Consider the following 19,497-nt stretch of genomic DNA (forward strand, 5'->3'; position numbering starts at 1 on the left):
TCTACACACTCACGCACGTGGGCATGAAGTAGATGGGTGCTTTGGGGATTCTGTTGCTCAGGACAGCCTTGGCATCCTCTGGCCCTGACTGCGAACACTTCTTGCTTCCCACTTTCTGGCCTCCCTACACGTTACCAACCTTAAATTCTTTCCTTTCCCACCCATGACTCTAGGAAGTTCCCATGAGATTGCTCTGGAGCTTCGCTTTCTCTCAGAAGGTGCCAGACAAGGCAGACAAAAACCTTAGCACAGACAGAGCACAAAAGTGAACCCGGGTCCCCGCCCCTTCATGCCACCAGTGCTAGGTAGTATCTGGGACCCCATCTCTCCTCTCCTCCATCATCCGACTCCCCACACCCCCAGTGGCTTTGAGCTGCTGCTGTGCTGTGGATGTGAAAAGCAGCTCCTGATGCATCCCTGCCTGCACTTGGCAGGCCGTCTTTAGGCAGCTGGGCAGCAGGTAGAAGCAGGAGCCTTGGCCCCAGGACTCAGTCAAAAATTCAAGTATTAATATCGGTGGCCTGGGGGTGGCGACCACAAGCCTGAGTCCAGCTAGGTCTTGGCTTTGCTTTCCCATTGCCTGTTGGAGTTATTAGTCATAATTGTTGGGTTGTCTCTGGGGAGCTCAAACCTTTCCTGGATTTTAGGAAAGACCTCTCCAGGATTTTGTGAGCTGGCTTCTGGTCCTGGGCATCTGGATCTCTGACTGGGACCAAAGCAGGAGTAGATAGAAAGCAAGCCTTGGGAGGAAGGCGTGAGCATCAGCCCAGAGTAAGCAGACCCTGTTCCCAAGGGCACATGCCAGACCTTAGACGGCTGAGCCAAGGCACCCTAGGGAGGGATCCAGGCTGTGTGGAAGGGGCACCATGGCAGCAATTGAAGACACAGGAGCAGTGTCTGCTTTGTCCGTGGTGTGCGTTGGCACAACATGGGTGCTTGGTGAGTATTGCTGCGTGAACAAATGCATGCATGACTATATAGTCAGGCACATGGGATATCACGTGCAGGGAGATTAGGAAAGCTGTAGAAGGAAAGGAGGTCGCTCTGTGTCCCCATGATTTGGACCTAGCAACTACTATGAGGACAGCTCTCTTCCCACAGCTTGGCAGAGTGGTACAGGAGACCCCTGGTGAACTCTGGTGGCCTACAGTTGAGGCTGCCAGGTAGCCGTGTTCTGGGTGGGGTGCTAACAAGAATCCTAATGTTGAGACATCAGTTAACTGTAAGCACCAACTAAGCCACTAGGAAGAGTGGGGTGCTGGATACTAGGATGAATAATCCACCTCTTCCCTGGAGTAGAGGGAGGTAGTGTATCAATCACATAGAGAAGCGAGACAGTTAGGTAGGTAGTGGGGACTTCCTTGTGGCAGTCCTACTCGCCAAGGTCTGTAGTGGAGATCACATAATGTGAGCCTGCTGTGGGATGTTCTGTATGTCACATGTGTTGCTGATTAGTCAATAAATAAAACACTGATTGGCCATTGGCTAGGCAGGAAGTGTAGGCGGGACAAGGAGAAGAATAAAGCTGGGAAGTGGAAGGCTGAGTCAGAGAGACACTGCCAGCCTCCACGATGACAAACAGCATGTGAAGATGCCGGTAAGCCATGAGCCACGTGGCAAGGTATAGATTAATGGAAATGGATTAATTTAAGCTGTAAGAACAGTTAGCAAGAAGCCTGCCAAGGCCATACAGTTTGTAACCAATATAAGTCTCTGTGTTTACTTGGTTGGGTCTGAGTGGCTGTGGGACTGGCAGGTGAGAGAGATTTGCCCTGACTGTGGGCAAGGCAGGAAAACTCAAGCTACATGAGCCCTGTGTTTATATTTGTTTCATGTAACTCATGCTGACCTCAAATCCTCTCTGTAGCCTGCAAGATTGGCTGTGAACTTCTGATCCTACTAACTCTGTCTTCCAAATGCTGGGGTTATAGGCATGTGTCATCTTCATGTCATGGTAAGTATTATGTCTTGAACGTCTTGTTTGTAATAGAGTTAGTTACCTGGAGAGAGAATTTGAAAGGGCATGGTGACTTCAAACCAAAAGAGATATGGAAACAGCCAGCCACAAGCTCCTTCATCTACAATGGTGTCCTACCTCAAAATATGCTAGGGCAATGGTGGCACAAGGCTTGTGGGAGTAACCAACCATTATCTGATTTGACTTAAGGCCCACTTGATGACATGGAACCCATACCTGACACTGCTTAGGTGACCAAGAACCTGAGACAAGATAGCCCAGGGACCCAGGGTAAAACCAAATACTACTGTTCTTAAAAAAATTAAAAGTAGCAATAAAATGACTCCTAATGATGTTCTGCTGTACTCTTAGATCAATGCCTTGCTCAGCCACTATCAGAGAAGCTTCCTCCTGCAGCAGATGGGAACAAATATAGAGACCCACAGCCAGACATAATACTGAGAGTGAGAGACCTTGAAACAACAGCCCTAAATGGGATGTCTACACCAAATCCTTCCACTCAGGGCTCAGAGAACCCTGGGGAAGAGGAAGCAGAAAGAGTGTAAGAGCCAGAAGACAGGATGAAGGACACCTCTTCCCTGGAGTAGAGGGAAGTAGTGTGTCAATCACATAGATAAGCGAGACAAAGTCCTCTAAATCAACATGGTCAAAGCTCATATGAACTCACAGAGACTTAGGCAGCATACACAGGGCCTGCATGGGTCTACACCAGGTCCTTGACGTGTGTATTTGTGGGATTCCTAAGTGTGTGAACAGGCAGGACTCTGTTTCTTGTGCCTTCTCTTGGGCTATTTTTCCTACTGTTTATTTTGTCCAGTTCTGATGTGTTAGTTTTTGTTTGATATTATATTTTATTTCATTATTATGTTTGTTTTCTAATGAGACACAGAAAGAGGGTGAATCCAAATGGGGGGAGGAAAAATCATAATCAGGATATATTATGTGAGGGGGAAAGTCTATTTTCAAAAAAGGAAAAAAGAACAATAAAGAGCAGCCTGAGCAATGCTTGCGTGAACGCTGTGCTTTGTCATCCGAGACTTTCCGTGCAGCTGCCCACCTGGAACTGGAAAAGCCGTCACTTTTGAGAGCTTGTCTAGCCTTCAGATGGCTCACTGAAAGCCCACCTTGAAGGGAAGTCGCTACTCTGCAGCTTCTCTCAGCGCAGACGGTCTGCCGGCCCCGGTCCTGTCTCCCGGCTGTGGACAGCCACTGCAGTCAGAGCAGCCTCACAGCAAGCAATGGGTGTTCCTACCTAAATTTAGATAAGAAAAAAATGATTGAAAGGTCCATGGTCCTATCAGCTTCGGGTTCCATTCCATTTGGATTGCAAGCAGCACCATCAGGGCTTGATTTTTTTTTCCAGCTTTCATCTGTATCTGTCCTGTAAGGACTTATTTAGAGTCCTAACAGTTTAAAGATGACTGCAAGAATTCTATTACTCAGGTTTAGTTTGGGAGTAAGACCCCTGCCTTGACTCCATGACTCCCAACAAAAGTGTCACTGCTGATTGACATTCTTGCTTCAAACCCTGAACCAAGAACCATGGCCTGAAAATCATGATGGATTGCTTGTCCCAGGTCCGGGTCACTGTTTCATCCCAAAGCCCCTGACTGTGAATGGGGCCAAGGTGACTACAGACAGGGCTGATACTTTGGGGTACAGTGCATGTTTGATGAGGTAGTGAACAACCTTCTGTGTCATGACCCTGCAGACTGAAGACATCTAAATGTCATGTGCCCACCCCACTCCCCCACCCCATGTTCTAGACAATCAGTGATGTCTAGTAAAAGAGATGTCTTCTGAGCGGTCCATGATAGGCTGCCTATCAGCTGCCTTTGTCAATCCAGGCTGTAGGGCAGACCAAAGCAAAGCTTTCCCAATGCATGTCTTCAGCTTCCCAGTCTCTTCCCCATCACTTCGGCCTTCAGCACCCTGTCATCTGCCTTAATGATTTCTTCTTCCACATTCCCAAGTCTTGTGTCAGAAGAAGGCTCTAGTCATGCTTATTATATAAACCTAGATCATGGTTTCTCAGTTCTCTCTCTCTCTCTCTCTCTCTCTCTCTCTCTCTCTCTCTCTCTCTCCCCCTTCCTCCCTCCCTCCTATAACTGAAAGTTTTCCTGTGTTCCTCCTGGTCCGCAGCAGCTCAGACCCAAGTAAACACACAGAGGCTTATATTAATTAAAACTCCTCGGCCGTTAGCTCGGGCCTGCCACTGACGAGCTCTTACACTTAAATTCAGCCCATTTCTGTTAATCTATATGTTGCCATGGGTTCTAGGGCTTTACCTGTCTGCTATTACACACTGCTCCCTGGAAAGCAGGCTGGTGTCTCCTGACTCAGCCTTTCTCTTCCCAGAATTCTCCTTGTCTGCTTATCTTGCCTATACTTCCTGTCTGACTACTGGCCAATCAGCGTTTTATTAAACCAGTGTACAAAAGCATTATCCCACAGCAGTAAAGTGTGAGGCTGATCTTTATAAAAGTCCCTCCAGAACAGAACACTTGTGAAACAGAGCTTCCCACAGCACTTTCACGACTGTATACATCATCCAAGTGGCACTGAGTTAGGACACTCTAGTATTTCATATTGAGTTTACAGGCACACCAAGAAAATCAGCCTGCCCACTCTTCAGTCATGCTTCTGTTATGTTCACCTTTTACAGCATTCAGCAGGATTGTCTAACATGATGAACCCATTAAAGCCAAAATCCACCTTCAAGGATCAAAATTTACAACTCACAATCTCACTTCCAAAAGTTACCCTTTGTGTATGAGTGGCACTTGCCTCACTGCTCTCAGTGTGTATCCCAGCAACAGGCAGCCAACACAGTCAGCCTTACCTATAAGGTCCCACAAACTCTGCCTTCCTGCTGGGGTTGCCTGGCATGCCTAAAACATCAAGGATCCAGAGGGATTTCTAACGGGTCAAGTTTAAGCTGGTCCAGAGTTATCTCCCGACAAGTGCCTGTCTACTCAACACCTCTAGAGATGTAGAATTCATTTGAGGTTTGTTCTGTTTCAAGAGAGATCGACTGTTTGAGTAGAAACAGAATTGCCTGAAGCCGAGCTCCATGGGTCTGAATTATGCTTTTGGGACAACACAGAATAAATGTAATGTCTATTGTTTTACACAGTAGACCTTTAAATACAGCTAAGGGGGTTAGGGGAAGAGAGGGGGAGAGGATCTTCTCTTTCCCAAACAAAGTGCTTTTCGTCCTTCCCTCCACCTGCCTCCTAGCAGTAATAGTTAGAAGACCACTGAAAACCTAGCACCAGGCTTGCCGCCACTGTGCATAGAGCAAAATTCCATGTGATCAAAAGTAATTTTCCCACTTCCAGGAATAGAGTTGAGACACATAGAAAGTGAACGAAGTCCTTCAGAGCTGCAGAGGGGATGTCAGGCCACCAAAGGAGACAATGCATGAATAAATGAGTCAGTCAGTGCCATTTCTTAGAAACGCTGAGGACTTTTCTTTCCCAGTGGGATTTTGTCTATTATTTTCAAATCAGTCATGGGGACCATGAGGATGTTGCTTCTCCGAGTTCATCCATAGAGAAACCTCTGTGTGGGAGCTACCAACAGGCTCCTCTTTGCACACATCAGAATCCTGCAATGTCCATCCAAGACGAAAATGGTTATGCTTGGTGCACAGCTAATTCTGTTCCCAGGGAGTCTGGGCAGGATCAGGACCCAGGCTCTGTCACTCAGGCCTGTCAACAGCTACATCTTGAGTGACATTTCACTGCGGTTTGGAGTCCCATGTCTCTGGTGGGTGATGAGAGTGAGCACCTTTTCATGTGGATTTTAATCAATCTTCATTTTCTTTTTCTTCATGGGTATGAGGTCTCTATTCATATCTCTCAGTCATTTTTAAAATTCAACTTTTGCTTTTTATTGTTGGCTTGAAGGGATTTATAACATATTCTGAATATATTCTTTGTTAGTTTTATAAATTGCATATGTCTTCTTTGGCTCAACTTTTCATTTTCTAAACAATGCCTTTCAAAGGGTACATTTTCAATTATGAGGAAGCCACAATCTTTCAATTTTCACTCTTAAGACTATCGCTGGGTGTCCTGAGACATCTTTGCCTACTCCACACTCTTAAAGATTGTCTCTTACATTTTCTTCTAGAAATGTTATCATGCTGGATCTCCTGTTTGGGTCCATGTCATACCTAAATTGGATTTTGGATGAAGTGGTGACTAAGGTTCTGTTTTTCATAAGGATATCCAATTATTCTAGTACTGTTGGTTGAAAAGACTGTATTTTCACATTGGAATTGTCTTGACACCTTGGTGAAGACTAGCAATTTGTCTTTGACTAACAATTGGATTTGTGTGTGTGTGTGTGTGTGTGTGTGTGTGTGTGTGCAATCCATCTATTTTAGGTTTTGCTCTGTGATTGCCAATACCAAGGGACTTTTTAAAAATATTCATAATTTAAAAATATTCATAACGTCTTTTCTAGTTGTGAATTTTTATAGACAGCTTACATAGCACTGCCTCTGCCTCCCCACCCCATGGATAAATGCTGCCTTACATGACCTGGTACTCACTAACTGCTCCAAGTGGACTCCCACTGCTGTAGAGTTCTGTAATCACGATGTATGTTCAATGCTGAGATTTTGTTATAGTTCCATTCCTGTGCTGTGATACATACCCTGACAAGAGGCAGCATATAGGAAGAAAGCATTTATGGCTTTTAATTCCAGGTCTTCATCTATCAGAAAAGCCAAAGCAGGAACTCAAGCCGCAAGTCTTATCACATCAAGAGCAGAGTGAATGACTCTTGCTTGCTCATTGCTAATGTTAAAATAGCCTTTCCTTTCTTATACAGTTCCACTGTGCAGCCCTTATTCAGGGTGGGTCTCCCTATCTCAACTAACAATCAAGACAAACACCCACAGACGTGCCCACAGGCCAATCTAGACACTCATTAAGACTCTTTTCCCAAGTGAGTCTAGGTTGTGTCAAGTTAACAGTCAAAACTAACCACACAGGGGTCTGTATGAAACCCCCAGAAATTGGAAAATATCAGGGAGACATCTTTATTTGGTTGCTAAGTTTTTAATCTGATTCCCAGAAAGCGTCATAAAAAAAAAGTCAAGACTCTCTGCTTTAGTAATTATCAAATCAAATGACCTCTGACCCCAAATACATTTGAACAGCAGCAGTTCCAGCATTGAACCCCACGTCCATGAACTGGTACTTCTCTAGTGACTGGAATTGGTATGCACAGACTATCTTATTGGAAACAGGTTGGAGGTGGGCATTTAATGCAGACTTTCATGATTAAACCTGGAACTGGACCAAGCTGGGGTCTGACCCACTCTACCAAAAGACTCTACTGAATCAGACAGCAACACATTCAGACAGAGGAGCAAGTGGCCTAGGAGGGCAGTGCATCCAACCAGGGTATCTTTGGGGTATCTGAAAACATTTCCTGTAAATGTGGAGTTCTTAGCAAAAGAAACATCCCTCCTCCCAGGACCGGTCCCCAGGGCTTCATCCTATGCCATTCACACTTTCTTGCCTTATCTCCTCCTTTACCATCTTAGTGATACATATATGAGCACACAAGACTATGTCCCCACAGAGATGACTGACCCAGACAGACAAGTTGACGTTTGATGGAAAGTCATTGGTGACAACTTTCTTGAAGCCACTGAGTGGAGGAGAGTAGACAGCTATTGCTTTTTAATCTAGCATCCATTTGCCCTTTCTCTTTTCTTCTGGGGACCACTCTGGGATATGGAAGAAGACCAAGATCACGTGCTTCAAGGGATGCAAGGAGGACCTAGAATGACCTCAATATAAGGTTTCCTCATATGGCTAGTGAGCAGCAAAGAAACTATATTTTAGCAGCAAAAATAAATACATATCTCAGGTATTTTCCAGTTTCTGGGGGTTTCCTGCAGACCCCTGCATGGCTAGTTTTACCTATCAACTTGACACAATAACTTGGGAGGAGAGTCTTAAAGGGTATCTAGATTGCCCTGTCGGCATATCTGTGGGTGTTTATCTTGATTGTTATCAAGATAGAGACCTACCTTGAATATTCACAGCAGAGGAACCTGGCACAGTATATGCCCATCAGTGTTGGGCTTTCATACCCTGTCTGCTGGAATAATAGTTCAAACGGGTCAACACATCGCCCTACTCTCTGATGCTGCGGAATCTGCCTCCTGTCACCCCTTGTGTGCAGCGTCATCTTCCCCAGGCTGTGAGCAGATGCAGCTAGGAAAGCCCATTAATCTGATCTTCAGTGTCAGCAGCCGTGTGTCCTCCATCCTTACACCTGGGGCCAGGAATCCCTCCCTCGTCAATGGTTAATCAAGATAACCACACTTTCCTACTCTTGTGCCCTGTGTTTCCAGCAAAGCTGGCCTCCTTATAGGCTCAGAAGTACATATTTAATTCAGACTTGACCAGTTAAGGCCAAGGTGACTGGTCCAGAGATAAACACATGACTCAGTGAGAGTCCGTGATAGACAATGTACCTTGCTGCTGAGGAAAACTTCCTTCTTTAGACTCAGACCTCAGGTGATGGAGGACTGAAGCAGGCATCTTTTAACCTTTAGAATCTGAGAATTAATATGGAGAAAAGGAGTGGTTTGGAAACACTGGGCCCTGTTGATGCTATATGAGGTCCAGAGCCCATCTGTGCCTAAAGCTAAGAGCACCAGATTATACAAGAAACCACATTCCTGGCTTATATGAGAAACTGTGATTTACATGAGAAACTACATTCTTGGTTTTAAGACAATTTAACTTTTTTTCTGTTTCTGAAACCTGATTTTATCCATCACAGACAGCCAAATATCTAGCACGTGCCAAACATGGTACCATGCCAAAGGATTCTTGGGGGATACCCGGGGCAAAAGGGGCTACAGAGGATTTTTTTAGGGAAGCAAGATCAACATCCACAAAACAGGGTGAGAGTGATTAAGTCACATTAAAAACACAGACATTGACCCAGTGAGGGTGGCCAGAATGGCCTTCCCAAAGAAACTCCCTCCCTCCTTATCCTCTCATACTCCATGAGTGTGACCAGAATTTGACAAAGGAGGACAATAAGAGATAGTGATGTCATTAGTACAGAACCGGCCCCTTCCTCATCTTACCTGAGGCTCATGTCCTTACCTAATTCACAGGTCTGTTTTGTAACATTCCAGGACACAAGATGTTCTGACACTTGTGTAATAAGTGATATTCACAAGACGTCTTCCCCTTCTCCATGTAAAGGGCGCTAATGAGAACAGGTGCCAACGCCTCCCCTCCTCCACCCTTCCTCTACGTGATCAGAAAACACCCTCCCCTTCCATGTCATCATCAGGTCCAAAACGCCAATGATGTCTGTACTCTATGGTCGACTCAGTCCATGCCAACAACAGCCAAGATTTTCTTTGGTAGTGTTCTTCTGAGTTAAAGCAGAAAATAAACAAATAGGTAGAGGCACTAGAGTTACTAACTGCCATCTCTAAAGTAAGGGCTTCTGGGACAAGGAATACATGGCTAGAACAGCCCCTGGTTACTCCCAGAAACAGGATCTTTACTAACACATGTGTGGATCAAATCATCTGGGTCGTTTTGTTTCTTGGCTTTACTTTGATATTAAATTTTTTGCAGACTAGCACAATGAGCATGCATAGAGCCTCACCTGGCTCTCCTGAGTCTTAACAGTTACCACTTGTGTGTTTACCCCCTACCTTTATAGAGATAGGTAGCTAAGGAAAGCGAGAGAAAATGGAAAGGAGAGATCAATATGTATGTGTGTTGATGGTGATATACAGTTCCTTCCCGCATCATTTGGGAATATTTAAAAACGTCTGAACATCTTCACCTCTGACATCTCCAGAATGGGTGGCCTGAGGACATTTTTCCTACATAATGACTACAATAGCATTATAAAACCTACAAAACTTAACAGTAACTCCAAAGCATTATCCAACATCCCTCCAGTCATCAAGCCTCTCCAAACACATCTTACAGTTCACACAGAATCTGATCAACGATCAGTCATCTAGTTGCCAAGGCTCTTCAGCCCTTTGTCGTGCATGCGTCCTTTTCATGGCACCGAGCTGTTGAAGAACCCAGGCAGCCTGGCTTGCAGGATGCCCCTGGTCAAATCAACACGCTTTCCACATCTGACTGTTGCCTCCTGGTATTTTGAACTTGTTTCTCTACCCCAGCTCCAAGTAATGCCTACGTGTGCGATTTGTTGAAACCCTTGGTCTGTTGCAGGCTGAGCATGCGGGGCACTGCTACATCACAGGGGAGTCTCCACACTTCACATTGCTTCACATCAGGAGCCCAGGACTCCAGGGCTGTCCTTTTATTGATGGGACTAAACTTGGCTGCACAGTTTAAGTGGCAACCAGCAGATCCCCCAGCAGTCTTTCCTTTGTAATTAGTAAATCCATACTGTTTCTTTGACTGACACCAGGTCCTACCCAGCCTCAGGTGCTAAAGATCTTTATCTTACAAATTTTGATCTTGCCCATGAGTCAGTATTAATGCAGCCAGGCAGGAACATAGCATAAAGGCGCTAGTCCCAGCTGCCGTGATGAGGAAGGCAAGTTTGGATGGAATGGAATTAATTTGACAGACATAAGACTGATGGACTATAAGCAGGTGTGGACCTTCCTATCAACCCTGTATTGATCTGGAGTCCCACCTTAATCATGTGTGCTCAATTTGCCATCCCAATTCCAGAACTGTGTGCCAACACCCCTGCAATGACTAAAGCCCTTCCCATGACCCCAGAATACTGGACTAATGGCCTGAAATCCCACCCACTCAGTAGAGCATAAAGGAATGGGGTCTGAGGCCAGTAGAATAGAATTTTTAACATGCTTATTAGGAGAATTCAGATATCTTCCTGGGTGAGGTCCCATGTATGCCCATGGGCCTCCTGACACCAGATGGGAACACCTTTACATTTACAACCAATTCTCCTCTCAGGGGCTGGCCAGGATAAGCACTGCTTAGATGTTGCTGCTGCACCTGGAGGCCAGCTCAGGTCCCTTAGCCCACAAATCACCCACTGACCCCTGAGAGCCACGCGAAGCACCCATGGGGTCACGTAGGAGTCAGCTGACCTGTGTTCAAACCCTTCCTCCGCCACCATGGAACATTAGGCATGAACACGACCTTCCTTGGTCTCATAGTTGGTACTGGACTTCGGGTCTTAATTTCAGACCTGGAAAATGGCACCTCTTTGTTGCAGGGAAGGCACTGGAAGCCTAAGAGAGCAATCCATCCCTTCATTACATAAATCTAAAACAAGAAAGAAAAACCAATCCCTGGACTAGTTTGCAGCCTTCTCAGTAAATGCCTGCCCCTCTCATAAGCTTATCTTTGTTATTTATACCACAAGGGTCCAAAGAGTTGTAATAACCGAAAATTTGAGGAGAGCTGGACCTCAGAATGCTGAGTATTCTGGGTCTGGAATAGCTTGTCACACAAGTCAGGACAGGAGGCTGCACACTGCTCACCATCATCAGAGTCCCGTAAGCTGCACGTAGACAGAAAGATGCCACATTCCCGGGGGCGGGGGGGGGGGGGTTGTTGCTTTCAGCCTTTCTCTCCATGCCCTTAGGATCAGGTGGTGAACAGGTGGGGTGCAACAGGCAGAGTGGATGCTGCTTTGTCCATCATTGTCCCCATGAAGGCAGTGGTTTGGATGTGTTCTTCAGTCAACGGACTACATTCTGCTCCTTCTCTGTCCTGTGACCTTGGGCAAATGACCTAACCCCTGTGCTTTGGTTTCTGTGGAACAGTGAGAGTATTTATACCTGCCCTCCAGAGTATTCAGGGCGCCCAGTGAGGTGAGCTCTGTAAGTGGTGGGCACACAGCATGTGGCAATCAGCCAGCACTCAGGGAACAGAGCAGCAGGTTTTACTTTGGAAATAATTGTATTGCCAGAGTGGGATCGATTGGCTGCTATGCTCTGTTCTAGTTTGATTTTTTGTTGCTGTGATAAAACACTGACCAAGAGCAACTTAAGAGGGGTGGATTTATTTGGCTTATACTTCCAGGTCACAGCCCATCATTGAGGGAAGTCAGGCAATAACTCAAGCAAGAACTTGAAGCAGAAACCATCCAGGAATGGGGCTCACTGGCTCTCTCTTGAGCTTATGCTTAGCTAGATTTCTTATGCAGCCTAAGCCCACCTGCCCAGGGAATGGTACCACCCACAGTGGGATTGGTTCTTCTACATCAGTTAATAATCAAATCTTCCCCAAAGACATGCCCACAGGTCAGTCTGATATAGGCAAACCCTCAATCAATTGAGACTTCTTTCTCAGGTGACAAGCTGACGAGACAAGCTTCTCCACAAAGCTGCCTTGGTGATTGTCTTCTTCAGTTTGGTTTTGCCTGTGTCCACCCATCTCCCCTGGAACAGGAAGACTGAAGGGAGGAGGGGCTGGCCTTCCTGCAGGCTGCATACTAGAAAAGATTGTTGCAAATTAGCTTCTAGAGTCTCAATCAAAATATGGCTGTGAATGATACTAAAAGAAGGAACAAGCTCTTTCCTATGTGGCATACTAACCCTTAGTGCATCAGGGATCCCCAGGAAGTAAGCTTGTGCAACCTCATAGGCTGAGTTTTGTAGAAATGTTAGAGGAGATTGCCACCTTCTGCTCCTGCATGGGCCTGACATTTGCATAAAGGTGCCAATGATCAGAAGTACTGCATTCCATGCAGGTCATTTTAATTTTCTACCCTCTGCATATCCCTTTGCATGGAATGCATTCAGGAAGACCGCACTGTTACTTCAATGCATGTCCTTGTCACTTTGAACCTGTCAGCTGTGTTGTGACAAGTTTGGATACTTGTGCCAAGTAAAGTATGCAGCTGGCCCATCAGCACAGTGCCCCATGTTGGAGGCATGATTCAGTCCTCTCAAAGAGTCCTGCTGCTTCCTGCCTGAGATATGCAGAAGGGAAGTAGTTATTAGATTTATAAGTGACTCATTCCACAGGCAACTACTATCTCCCTCATGTTTCTAGAATAGTTTGATTGAAATATACTGTGTTTGGAAAGCAAGACATTTAAAAATCCATTGTTAGTATTCTGTGAAAAGACTTTTTTTTTCTGTTCCATGTTGTGTTAATCAGTTCTGCATTACTACAACAAAATATCAGAACCAAGTAACTTTATATAGAAAAGAGTTAAACGTGGCTTGTGGTTTTTGAGGTTCGAATTCTAAGATTGGGTGGCCTCTGGTGAGAATGGCGGATGTCAGCACATTGTGGGGGAAATGTAGTTAAGGACAGGGGAGTGACTGAGAAGGACCACGTCCCACAATCTTCTACAGAGACATGTCTCAAAGAACCCCCGCTAGGACCTGCCCTCTAAAGTTTCTTGGATAACAACTTCACACTAGTGACCAAGACTTCAACCAGAGTGGGCCCTTGGGTCCACTTCTAAATTATAGCACATTTGATTTAGAGAGAATGCAGAAACAAAGCAAGGCAAGGAAGACCATGTCAGTGTCTTAGCTTCTACAGAAGCCCATCATAAGACATGGGTACCAGTGACTGTAGCCTATTTGGATGTGATACCAGGAAGCCCTGCAGGAGATGAAAAGCAAGACAGAAAAAGGGACAGTCCAGGCAGTCCCTGTCAGCAGGTGAGACTCGGTGTCCTTGGGCCTCTGAGTCACCTTCACCCTCCACCCAGATCCATTGGAGGCCAATGTTTTTACCGGACAACATCTGGTTCTAGGGCCACTCCAGGAGAGGTGGGAGGTGGGCAAGAATGTTGAGTACATCTGGCTTTCCTGGAGCTCTGCCCAAGCATATGATGAGGCCAGAAAAAGCCCTGGCAGGGAGGCAGAGGTACTTGCAGGCAGCAACTAAGAGCCTGCCAGAAAGAAATGAGGGACACTGGGGCGTGGGGAGGAGATGAAGGCTGCTGAGGAGTGGGAGGGAGGGACAGTACAACAAGGCCCAGGTGGGCATGGGCAGGTGCGAAGAGTGTCAGGCACACTCACCCTCTCTCCATCGCTGGCAATTTAGAGCTTGTATCTTCCTGCATTGCCTCGTGGGATTCTCACAAAAACTCATGAAGAAAAAAAGAATTATTTCTATCCTCTCTCTCTCTCTCTCTCTCTCTCTCTCTCTCTCTCTCTTTCTCTCTCTGTCTGTGTGTGTGTGTGTGTGTGTGTGTGTGTGTGTGTGTGTGTGTATACATGTGAAGGTCAGAGGTCAACACCAGGTATCTTCCTCCATTACTCTCTATCTTATTGTTTTGGGGGAGACAAGGTCTCCTACTGAACCTGGAGCTCACTGATGTGGAAAGAGAACTGTCCAGCAAGCCCCAGAATCCTTTGTCTCTACCTCTCCAGAGTAGGGGGTTACAGTCACGGACTGCGGTGCCCTGCTTTTTATGTGAGTGCTGAAGAGGGAAACTCATTTCCTCTTCGTGTTCAAGTGGCCAGCACTTTGCCAACTGAGTCTCCTTAGCTCCTTCCTCCCCTTCCCTTTACAGATCAGGAAACTGAGGCTTGATGAGGTTAAATAACTAATTCGTGATTTCCCTAGTAAACTCTAGACTCACCATTGGATTCTGGGGTTAGCTGGTTTCCAAGTCTTAGTCTCAGCCTTTCCCCATTCCACCAAGTTCTGGTGTATTCTCTCTCATGTTCAATGCTTGCTGTTACGTCATACTTCTACCCCACAGCAGATCAGAAACAAAATTGCCTAAATCACAGCTGCATCTCAGCTTGCAGGATCTAGACCCTCACTCTACCGCTGCACCACCTGGGAAGCTGGGCGCTCTCTGGAAGTCAGCAGCAGAAACTGCAAGAACATTGGGGTTTGCCCTTCAGAAGGAGCAAGCATTTCAGGCTTTGGGTTGACCCCATTCCCTGACTGAGCAGAGCCAATGAGGCTTTCTCCTCCTAATTACAGATGCTCAGACTCGCTAGATTAGCCTCAGAGCGAGAGAAGAGACAAGGCTGGAGAGGGGACGGGTAGGAAAGGGTTGGGTTAGAGGAAGGACATGCCGCTGCCCTGCTACAGGAGGCAACTGATGAGGGTGCACCCACAGCATTTCGGCCTCATCACCTCCCAGAATCACCAGGAGAGGGAGGCTGGCTTTAGGGAGAGACTGGAAGACCAGGTTGACTTAAAAGAGACTCAACAGGAGGAGAGGATAGCTCCTTGTCACTTCAAAGCCCTTTTTAAAAATTGACTTCAAAAGCAGCCCTGGGAAGCCCTGCCAGGGAGGGCATCTCCCTGCCACCTTTAAAATGAGGGAGAGGCCCAGGCATGACTACATCCCCAGGGGCCCGAACCACAAACAAGCAAACATCAGCTGAAGCTAGTGCACTCTGGTCTGTCCACACACTCCTCTTGCAGGGAGGTCTACCTCTTTATAAAGCCATCCTTGAAATGGGATAGATGGACGATGGCTCCTTTCAAATAGCCTGCAAAGGGAGGTGCTGAATGCGCCATGCCTGCTCATCTGCTCTCTTACTTCTAGACAGTTGGCATTGATAGCGGGCGGAGGAATTCCTGCCAGCTGCACAGAACAGGCCCTACCTCTGTGGCTCAGGCATCTTTACCCAGCAACTCTCCCTACAGAATAATTAGTCCATCAGACGATTAATAAGCAGAGTATGTCTTCCTCTTGAATATCAAATACAACTCTCCAGGAGCTCGCCTCCATTCTGCTGGGCTTTGCGAACCCTGTGACCACAAACTGTAAACACAACACAAGCCACATGCAGAGCCTTGATAGTTATAATAACACCCTCTATCCATGGCTGCAGCAGGAGCCAAAATTTCCATGGCTCCAGACAGTCCAAGGCTTAGGTCTTATTCAATTGAACAATAATAACAAAACATTGCTAAAGTATACAAAGTGACATCTCAGTGGGGGAAATGTGAGTCTTTCTTCCAAACTGTTGAACATGAGAAAATCCAGCCTCAAGAGAAGCTGTGAAGACCTCAGCCAGAGATGCTGGGAGTGTAGCCATATGCTCAGTGCATCTCTCATTGAGTGTCATTCAAGCCACACCACAACCACTGAGAGCTCTGGAACTTCAGCCAGACTTGGCAGTGGACAGTGGGAAAGGATTCAGTGCTTGGTGTTATTAAACAGACACATGCACAATATTTAAAGCAGCCAAAAGGTAGGGATGACGCAGGGCCAGGTAAGATGACTGGATGAACATGACTGAACGTATGTATAAGTATAAATGTGTATGTGCATACACATAATAATACAGATAATATAGAAGTGCATGGTGACAACAGGCAGGCAACATTGTGGAACTGCACACTTACAAATGGCCGATGTGGTAAGTGTTGCACTGTGTATGTTTTGGTACAATAACAAAAATCCCCTGCTGCAAGAATTTCCATTCTGCTGTCTTTAGAGCACTAGCCTGAGAGTCACAGCATCTTGCAAAGATCGTAACATGGGCCATGTAATGCTAGCTGGCATCTGGCCACTTTCTTCTTCCTTGTTTCCATGGCTCACACAGTGTTATTGATTGGTATCTCACTTAGGCTAAGTGGAAAGCCATATGGAGTAGATGTCCCATAGGAAATAGGAAATTGGGGGTAGGGGGTGCTAGACAGAGATTGGATGGTAATAACAGAACACTTCCTATTTTTAATAACAGAAGGCTTCCTATTTTTAAAATGTGGCAAAGAAGCTTGCATTGGGACTTTTTAAAAAATGATTCGCTTTATTTTGATTTGTGTGTATGTGTACCTATGCATGTATAGTCCATGCATGGGTGGGTGCTTTATAAGGCCAGAAAAGGGTGGCAGATCCTGTGAAGCTGGAGTTGTAAGTGACAGTGAGTCACACAACATGGGTGCTGGGAACTGAACTCAGATCCTCTGGAAAAGCATCAAGAGCTCTTAGCTGCTGAGCAATGTCTCCAGCTCCCAAGAATGGAATTTTTACACAGAAAATCAAAGTATTTGTACACACACATACACAGCTTAAGACTTTAGGCACACCAAAGGATCAGCTAGGAGTAATCTAGGTACTTATTCATGATACCCAAAGAATGACAGTTCAGATGGGGAAAGCAGCTCTCTGCTCATGAACTCATTCTTGCTTGGAATGCTGTCATTTGTATCCAGCCGGTGGCATTTTCCACTCTTCCTCTCAAAAGGGACCTTCAGGGCAATGGAAACAGGATCTGCAGTGATGAGGGAGGTCACCTCCATTCTGGAAGAAGGGAAGCAAGGTTTCTGAAAGTGTATTCCAAGGGCTCCCTGCCTCAGGGTCGCTAATGCACTTATTAAAAATGTAGATGTCCTCCTGACTCATCGTCTCTGGGAACACAGGCTCTAGGTCTGCTCTGGACTAAATTATGTCCCTAGTCACAGAGGAGAGGCCTGTTGGAACAAGATGGTGGGGGATTAAGATGAAGTTCATTTCAGGTCAGAAGGATATTATATCAAAGGATTAGTTCATTAGCAACAGAGACAGGGGCACATTCCCACCTGAACCCACAGCTCCCACTCCCCATAGCCTTCCTAGTGACCCATAACATCTGCCTTATCACATCAGCATCCCCATTTCTCATAGCCTTAGACAGTCGCTGCCCACTAATGGCTCTAGGATGACAGAGGACCACTGTTCTCCTGGAGATGCCCAGTGGATGAAGATAGGAAGGCAGCGGCCAATCTGGTGCTGGAACCTTGTCTGCCACCCTCAGTTTCCATGCGTGCCTCCACTCTGGCTGCCTGACCTGAGCTGTCCATCCACCACCTTCCCATGGCTGCACCAGGATAACTGGACCAGGCTGGGAAAATAGATTTTGGTCCTGAATGCTAACTCTTAACCACATGGCCTGGGGATGTAGCTCCATTGGTAGACTACTTGCTTGGAATGCTCAAAGCCTGAGGTTTGATCCCCAAATTCTGCACAAATAAAATAGGTATGGGGGTGCAAGCCTATAATTGCAGAAATTAGGAGGTAAAGGCAAGAGGAAATAGAAACTTAGGGTGATCCTTAGCTACCTAGCAAGTTTTAAACCGGCATGATCTATACAGTATCTTGTTTAAAAATGAAATAACACTATGAATGGCTAAGTCAGGGACTCTGGGGTGTGCCTTCATGGATTATAATATCTGCCATGGACCGGGAGGGCAAGGGCATCCCTAGGGCACCAGAACATTTTTCTCTGCCCTTTAGTTGCTTTTAGACAACATATTTCACACTTCAATGAAGTATGTATTTACTCACAAGCACCTATATAGCATTTTCTACATTTCAGATAATCTTCTAATGGATTCATAAATATGAACTCATTTAATCTTATAACAACATTGATGAAGAGATGTTTTTCTAACATACTTTTAGTCTTTGAGCATTTCATGTATGCATTCAATGTATTTTGATCATATTCACCCCATCCCCCACCTCTTACTCCTCCCAGATCCACCCACACCCTCCTCCCTACTTGTTGGTGTGTTAATGGAGTGTGTTAACAGCAAATAAAACACATCAGTAAAGCAGCCATCTCTTACACTTTGGTCACAGTGCCCTGCACCAAGGCTCTGGGGAGATGAAGCAGTGGCTTTAATGAGGATGAGAGAAAGGGAGCACAGAACAGGACTTTCCCTCTGACATGGTTGGAACTGAAAGAGAAGTGTGAAGTGAGTAACTTTCTGGCCCAGTGTCACAACTGGGAACCATCATGGCCTCTGTGAGGCAGAGAGCAGCGTGCAGAGTTCCTGTTTTGCTTTTCTAAGTCCTTCTTGAACTTGAACCTCATTCAGATAACCTAGCACGCTGCAGGTTTGCCAAAAAGATGGGATCATTTTGTGCAAGCTGACATCTTAGTCCTAGTCATGCGATCAGACATAAGTCAGGTCTACATAAGACAAGTCCTTGTGGTTGAATGTCTCCAGTCAACACACAATCGGCAGTTACTATCTGTCTAGGACACTGTTTGTCACCCCATGGCCTCTGGAACAGCAGGAATGTCACACCTGAGAGCTTGTTAGAAATTAAAATTCTGAGCCACCAAACACCTACAGAGCAGACACTGTCCTGTGAGGCCTGGCACACAGTCCTATGAGGCCCAGCACAGTATAGTATGACACCCAGCACACTGACTTTGAGGAACCTGGTGTGGGAAAGGGAGCCAATCCACTATGCATCACAGTGAAACAAATTCTATCTATTCTTTGTTTTAACTAAGATTTTTGAGAGTTAATCTAGACTCAACTGTGGATCTAAGGTTAACTATCTGTGTGACCCTAGGCAAGCGGTCCAACCTCAGGAAACCTGTGTTCTTGTCTGCACTATGAGAGCAGTGAGACCTGAGATATATGGTGTGGAAAGAATTCAATGAAACTGTGCATGCATCCAGAATGCCAACAGCACATGGAATGTGACCAGGACTCAAGATAACAACTTGTCGCTGATATTATTACCATTGCCATTAACCATAGCATTTGATAAATAGTTTTAAGTATTTAATAGATATTTAACTGTTTTTCAATTGTCTGTGAGTTGGAGGTTGGCAA

This window comes from Peromyscus eremicus, chromosome 1, assembly GCF_949786415.1.
Source record: "Peromyscus eremicus chromosome 1, PerEre_H2_v1, whole genome shotgun sequence".
In the NCBI taxonomy this organism is placed as follows: domain Eukaryota; kingdom Metazoa; phylum Chordata; class Mammalia; order Rodentia; family Cricetidae; genus Peromyscus; species Peromyscus eremicus.